At 42.9% G+C, this 7,997-nt stretch overlaps 1 protein-coding gene across 1 annotated transcript in view; it reads right to left on the reverse strand.

Moving 5' to 3' along the window:
- LAMB4 (laminin, beta 4) overlaps positions 1-4,395 on the reverse strand; it is a 98,448-nt gene extending 94,053 nt beyond the window's left edge. The window contains exon 1 of the mRNA XM_005858468.2: positions 4,357-4,395. The gene's annotated coding sequence lies outside the window, so the exon portion shown is untranslated. The remainder of the gene's footprint in view (positions 1-4,356) is intronic.
- Between the last annotated feature and the right edge of the window lie 3,602 nt (positions 4,396-7,997).

Raw genomic sequence — 7,997 nt, forward strand, 5'->3', positions numbered from 1 at the left:
ACATGTTATGCATATAGGCATACAGGTTCACTGGTTGACCTCTTCCCACCCACCCTGCCCTGCCTTCCCTCTGAGGTTCAACAATCTGTTCCTGCTTCTATGTCTCTGGGTCTATTTTTGATTTAAAAAAAAAAAACAACCTTGGATATTTTAATTATGATGTGTCTTGATGTGGGCCTCTTTGGGTCCATCTTGTTTGGGACTCTGCTTCCTGGACTTGTGTGTCTTTCACCAGGTTAAGGAAGATTTTACTCATTAGTTCTCTATTCCTTGCTCTCTCTCTTCTCCTTCTGGTAACCCTATGATGCAGATGTTATTACACTTCATGTTATCCAAAATTTTCCTTAAACTAGCCTCATTTTTTAAAATTATTTTTTCTCTTTGCTGCTCTGATTGGGTATTTTTTTTTCTATCTTGTTTTCTAAATTGATGATTTGATCCTCCCCTTCATCCAACCTACTTTCACATTATATGGGTACCAGAGAAGAAGAGAGAGAGCAAGATATTGAAAACCTATTTGAAGAAATAATGACAGAAAACTTCCCCTACCTGGTAAAAGAAATAGTTTACAAGTCCAGGAAGTATAGAGAGTCCAAAACAAAGAGGAACCCAAAGAGGCCACACCAAGACACACCATAATGAAAATGCGAAGGGTTAAAGACAAAGAGAGAGAATCTTAAAAGCAGCAAGAGAAAAGCAGTTAGTTATGTCTAAGGAAGAGCCCATACAACTCTCAGCCAATTTCTCAACAGAAACTTTGCAGGTCAGAGGGAGTGGCAAGAAATATTCAAAGTGATGAATAGCAAAGACCTACATCCAAGATTACTCTACCCAGCAAAGCTATTATTTAAAATTGAAGGTCAGATAAAGAGCTTCACAGACAAGAAAAAGCTAAAGGAGCCCTAGCCGGTTTGGCTCAGTGGATAGAGCATTGGACTGCAGACCAAAGGGCCCTGGGTTCAATTCAAGTTAAGGGCACATGCCTTGGTTGCAGGCTCCTCCCCGGCCAGGCCCTGGTCGGGCTTGTGCAGGAGGCAACCAATCAATGTGTTTCTGTCACATCTATGTTTCTCTCTGTCTTTCCCTCTCTCTTCCACTTGCCCTAAAAATCAATGGAAAAATAACCTTGGGTGAGTATTAACAAAATAAACAAACAAAAAGCTAAAGGAGTTCATCACCATCAAACTAGTATTACATGAAATGTTGAAGGGTATTCTTGAAGAAGAAGAAGAAGAAGAAGAAGAAGAAGAAGAAGAAGAAGAAGAAGAAATAGAAGAAGAAGAAGAAGAAGAAATATGAACAAAAATTGGCAATAACAAATATCTATCGACAATTGAATATAAAAATCAAAATAAATGAACAAGGAATCTAATGAATAAAATGAACTGATGAATTAAATAGAACCAGAGGCATGGAAACATGGAACAGACTGACAAATCTCAGAGGGAAAGGGGAAGGGTGGGTGGGAAGAGAGTAACAAAAAAATGCATATATGCATTACCTACGGACATAAACAATAGGGTGGTGAAGGCCTGGGGTGGGGTGGGAACCAGATGGAGGGGGCAATGGGAAAAAAAGGGGGATATCCATAATACTCTTAACAATAAATATATTTTTTAAATAAGTACTTAGAAAAATATTTAAAAAAACATTTGACTCGAATTAATTGTAGTTTGCATTTGTGTGTGTGTGCGTTAAAATACACCAGTGTCTAACCTTGACACTAACTGCAGCATAGCATTCTAGCTTGATTTTTATTTACTGGCTATTCCACTAACCTCACTTCATCCACCCCCACTTGAAAGTCTCAGCTATGCCCTGGAGGCTCCCTTTCCTGCTAGGGTTGTTGTAACCTTGATTTTGAGATCCCTGTATCAATTGCCAGTCCTGGTTGTTCCCTGGTGCTGACCTTTTACCTGCCTCTTCCCCCATGGCCTAGTCTCTGGCTTTTAGTCCTTAACATTTTCCCTATTTCATATATATATATATTTGCTTTCCAGAGCCCCAGTGTGAAACTGGGCTGTCTTTAAATCTGAAAATTTAAATATTGTAATAGAAATTGCTTGGGAGGCAAAGAGGGTTATAGAGATAATCACCCATCAATAGTCTTAATTTTTTTATATCATAGCTGGAAGACATTCTAAAGTGGGCTTCATTCCCAGTATTGTCTCTACTTTAGAACTAGGGTTTCTGCAATGATCCTGAACCACATCCTGTGAAGGAATCACAGCTTCCAAGCCAGAAGCACTGGCCTATGGTCCAAAGCGTTCACACCAGGGACTTCTGCAGGGCCCATTTAGAAGAAGGTGGGAAGCGCTGGGGTCCCTAGCTTTCTTCCTTCCCCTAAAGAATGCGAGTGGCCCCATTGAACACTGGGATTTAAAATCCTTTAATCCAGCTATCTCTGAAAGCCTGAGGCACAGCAACTGAAGAGGCGGGTTAATTCTGGCTAATTCAGGCTGCTAAAAGTATTCTCCCTGAAATGATCCAATAAAATGTGGTAAAGGGATTTAACTCATAGCCGCTTTTCTTACTTTTCTATGTCCCCCTGCAAATAAACCCTTGACTTCTTTCTCAGTGAATGTGGATTATGGCTGATCCCTGTAATTACGCTGCAAATCCTAGGCCCAGATCAGCTTTTCTGCTTCTCAGAAAAGTGTTGTGCACTGGTTTTCAATGGGTTGGTTTGCTTTGCAGAGAACATTTGGCAATATCTGCAGTCACGTCTGGCTGTCACCATAGGGGAGGGGGATACTGTTGACACCTAGTGGGTAGAGGCTAGGGATGCCCCGAAATCAATATCTTCCAATGCATAGGACAACCCCAGCCCCGTGACATAGAATTATTCCGCCCAAAATATCAACAGTGCTGAGTCTGAGAAACTGCAGGTGGCTTCCGCGCCCTGAGCCAGGGCCTGGCAGCCCACCCTTTGTTTCTATAAATTGCTCAGCTCTAATCTTACTCCCTGTTTTCTGTTTCCCATTTCAGGTGAGCTGAGCCCCAACTACATGAGTCTTACGGTAAGTCTGGCAACTTTTAGGAGTTCTATTATCTGCAGTCACCTGCACAGGCATTATGAAGCCCACAGCGGCACATACCGCACAGGCGAGGTGCCGTGGTAATCCCCTCCACACCATCCTTCCTCGAGCTGCCCATTTAGTTGGTGCTGCTTTTCAGGCTGGTTTATCAGAGCTGACATTTGCAAAGCCTCACAGGGGCTGTGTGAAATGTTTTCTTGCTAACTGTACTGGTGAATTTAAGTGATGCCTGTGAAAGTAATTGTGATGAATAAATATACTATTACCTTCTCTTTGGATGAGAAGCATGTGGATGTACTTTGGTCACTGTTTAACGCAGGGGTCCTCAAACTTTTTAAACAGGGGGCCAGTTCACTGTCCCTCAGACCGTTGGAGGGCCGGACTATAGTTTTAAAAAAAACTATGAACAAATTCTTATGCACACTGCACATATCTTATTTTGAAGTAAAAAAACAAAACGGGAACAAATACAATATTTGTATTTGCATGTGGCCCACGGGCCGTAGTTTGAGGACCCCTGGTTTAATGAATGGTGCTGGAGGACGCAGGTCTTAAAATATATTGTGTTGCAATAAAGGTCTCAGAATGTATGAAGGGTGGCAATAGACAATAAAATATCTAACTTTCTGGCGTTGCTAATTGATTTTAATTTACTGACTGTTCACTAACATTACTTCATCTGCCCTCACTTGCAGGCTGTGCTCAGTCCACGAAGTTATGTTTAACTTTCCCTTATTTGTGTAATATCTTTTTCCACTTTGCATCAGGAATCATTAGATATTTCAGCTGTGTTGCCTAAATTGCATCACAGAGAGGAACGCAGAACTGGAAGCTAGAAAGCTTATTTCCTTTCAATTACAGCAGAAAGTATGTTTTGTTTTGTTTCTAACACAGTATTTACACACACCTAGGATATTAACAGAAACATTTTGCAGACACGGACAGTTCTATAGAATTTGAATTTTTTTCTAACTTGTCACAAGTTGTATCACCGTAGTGAAATAAGCATTTGCCTAATACACGATTTTAAATGGTGCAGCTCAACATTTCATTTCGTGCTTCCTTCACGGAACAGAGAACTTCAGGTCATTGGCTGCATCCCACTGTGCACTAAGCTTCCACTCTTCCCATTGGGTATGGTATGATATATGCATGTCTGATTACTGATCCTTCTGTACAAACAATGATTATACTCTATGCTCTGATATATTATACTCTATGCTGCTTCCCCACATACCCAACAAATTCTGAGCTTGCTGATACCTTCACTTAATCCAAAAAATGCCAACTTGCCAGTGAGATCGAAGGTGAGACTTACCGGGATTTGAGAGTCTGTTGAGAGGCGCAGGCAGCAGGCAGGGCAGGTAAAGGCACACCTGAAAGTGAGAGTCAATTTAAGTAGAAAATGTTTTCCCCGAGGCATCTGAGGGTAGGGAAGAAAGAGAGGTATTCCAAAACCTGCCAAAAAAGGTGATTTGTAAAGTTACTTGCCTTAGGTTTTGACTGACTGACACACACACACACACACACACACACACACACACACACACACACACAGACACACACACACACACGTAAAGAGAGCTGGATTTTACAGTAAATGGTATTTATGTGCCAAACTTCTGAAAATGACTATGGGGAGCTGCAATCAGGGACCACAGCCCCAAATTGCAACATTCCTGCCAAATATATAACCAAGATTTAAGTGATTTTTGCTCTTACAGTGTGAAATTCAGGAGGAAGACTCGCAGAGAATCAAAGCTTACATTGTGCTCACAAAAGCCACAGAGGTGCAACGCCCGCTCAAGGAATGAACTGTTTGGGGAGATGCTCTTAGTTCACGTGGGTGAAAATGATGGGCCTATTCAAACACATTTTCCTTCCTACTTGCAGTAATAATACTTTATAAAGCACACTCTCAACCTGGAAAAGAGTGATAAATGCAAGCGTTTTCATGATTCACTAACTTGTAGAGTCTTTTGCTTGATCATCCAGCTTTACCTTCAGAAAGGAATCTTGTGTCTGATGAAACTTACAGAGGAAGAGCGAGACAGTCCATGGCGTATTTTGGCTTCTAGAATGTGAGCGGTAAACATCTCTACAGAGACAACATTAAGACAACATTAACTAACTTGTTTCATTGATTTATATTGGCATCTGTCAAAGAAGGAGAAATGGCTCATACCAAACAGAAAAGATGAAAAAAGAAAGAAATGAGAAGTTCCAGAGGCTAGATCGTGGCTGGGCCAAGGACGCTGCAGTCCTTGCCTATAATTGTTGCCACAGCACAACATGGGTCCGTCCTCAGGATGGAGAAGGCCAGTCTTTCAGGATTCACTCAGTCTTGGAAAACGTCTCTCCATTTTCACCATTACCCGGATACTTTGGTAGTGCAAGCTATAATGTGAAGTTCTGGAAACGATACTATTAGGTACTTACTAGACTGGGGTGATAGGTTTTATTTCTCCGTTATTTAATTGGATTCGAATATATCAGAAAGTCACCAAGCAAACAAAGTTGTTTATATTTTCAGATACCAAGGAGATGAAGCAGAAAATACTCTCTTCTTCTACCTTCCCCTTGAGCGTTGGTGTTTCCTCAGCTCTGTCACCTGAGCATCTCCTTCTCTTTCTGTGTGTATTCCTCAGGCAACTCAACTGGGTAATTTAATAACTTAAACCACTTCTTTCTCCAACTCTAACCCCACCTGCTTCCTGAACTTTGATTTCATGTTTCAACTGCTGATGGAATCTCTACCCGGATGACTCACCAGCACCTCAAGCATACAATGTTCACAGTCGTTCCAACCTGTCCTTCTCCCTCAGTTCCATACCATCTCAGTTCATGACATCTTCACCCACTCGTTTGCTCAAGCCAGGGACCTCAGCTATGCTTAATCTCTCTCTTTCCCTCTCGTTCCCCTGAGGCACACAATCAAAATCTCTGAGCCTGGCCTCCCTAAACCATTGATGGGGTTCAGTGACAAAGGGGGAAGTGGCCTTGACTATTTCTTCGGCCGCTTCCCCCTAAGGCCCTGTGTTCTTCCCAGCATAGGCTGGTGCTTGGTGCAGTATTAGTGACTTTCCGTTGACTGTGGCTTGCTGGAACTGGTGTCACATTGTAATTAGTCAATATTAATATTAATATTAGGAAGAAAGCAAAGAGAAGGCCAGATATTATAAGCATAGTCATCTGGGCAGCTTCACCAGGAAGCTGAAACTTTTCACTCCCCAGGGAACCACTGCAAATCCCTGCAAACCACTGGGGGAAGAGGTCCAACAAAGGGGAAGATGGACACATGCAGTAAAGGTGGGGTGACGTAGAGAAGGCACTTGCCTGTCAGTCTAACCTGGGAACAAAGATAATTGTCAGAGGCCTGGAGCCCATGCAAGCCTGTGAAAACTTGGAAACACAAAATCCCCAGACAAAGGCATTCATATTCATATTCTCATTCATTCTCTCTCTCTCTCTCTCTCTCCTCTTGTTTTGCTCCCTCCTTGCACTCCTGTGTTCCCTCCATAGCCATGCGGACCTAGAAGCCACATGGCCTTTGGCCATGCAGACCCCACACACAATGGGCTGCAGCTGGGAACACAGGCCAACCTACCCAGATGCGGACTGAGCTGTGCGAATATGGAGTGGAAACTCTGGGCAGTGCTTTGTGTCTAGCTGCGCTGAAGACAAAAATGGGACTTTTTCCTGGACTGGGCGGAGGGGGATGTGACCTTGGAAATTCATGGGTTTAATTTCACAGAAATAAAACTTTCCATGATGCCTCACCCTCCTGTGGGGCTTCCAGAAATTCTTATTCCAACGGCATCCCAGGAAGCCACCTCCACCAGCAGCAGGGGGGACACGGAGAGTACCCCACAGAAAGGACCATCCTGTCCTTTCAGAAAGAAGCTGCAGGGCTCAGCCTGGGTCTCCGAGCATCACCCAACGGAGAGGGGTAAAGTCTCAGTCCTCCTGGTGCTTCCTTCTTTGTTCCCTTCTGTTGGAAACAGCACCTCATTCTCACCGTTTCTACTCAAGATTGTTAGTCAGAAGGTCTCGCCTTTCACTGGCTTGTTTACGCTTAGGATCCTTTCAGGAACGGTAGGGGGTGGGCTGGCGTGGAGGAAGGGAGGAGGTTGGAGAAAGAAGCTAAATAGTATTGACTGAACTGTTTTATTTTGCTTAGAAAAACCAAATTTAGTATTTTGTGGCCGGGTCTTGCTAACCAAAAAGTTGTATTACCCCAATTACTTGAAGCAGAACGTTTTAAGTCATTACATTTTCAGATTGACTCTTAACTTAGCTTTCCCAAGATGAGATCATCCAATGCTGCTATGAAGGCAATCCCCCAGCTTCTGAACCCTAAGTCAGCTTTTTCACTCCACTTGCTCTGTGCTCTGTAGCCTTCTTTACATCAATATTGGGGCTGCCATCATTTCTAACGCAGACTCTAGCTGCCTCCTAAATCTTGTCCTGGTTTCTTCTGAGCTATTCTCCTCATTGTCACCAGGGAACACACACTTATACTTGTGAAATTGTTTAGCTTACAAACCTTCATTGGCTCCCTTTCACTTACAGGCCCTGATTTTCTTAGTGTGCATAACAAAACCTGTTTATAATCTGGCTGCAACATCTCTCCCACACTCTCTCCATGAGAGCTATGCTCTACATATTCAGTCCCTGAATACACCATTCTCTCTTTTTAAAAAAAAAAATATATATTTTTATTGATTTCAGAGAGGGAAAGAGAGAGAGATAGAAACATCAGTGATGAGAGAGAATAGTTGATAGGCTGCCTCCTGCACACCCCACACTGGGGATCAAGCCAGAAACCCGGGCATGTGCCCTGACTGGGAATCAAACTGTGATCTCCTGGTTCATAGGTGGACGCTCAACCACTGAGCCACGCTGGCCAGGCTCTCTCTCTCTCTTTTTTAATCCTCACTCAAAGATATGTTTTTATTT

Source organism: Myotis brandtii, unplaced genomic scaffold, assembly GCF_000412655.1.
Source record: "Myotis brandtii unplaced genomic scaffold, ASM41265v1 scaffold1186, whole genome shotgun sequence".
Lineage (NCBI taxonomy): Eukaryota > Metazoa > Chordata > Mammalia > Chiroptera > Vespertilionidae > Myotis > Myotis brandtii.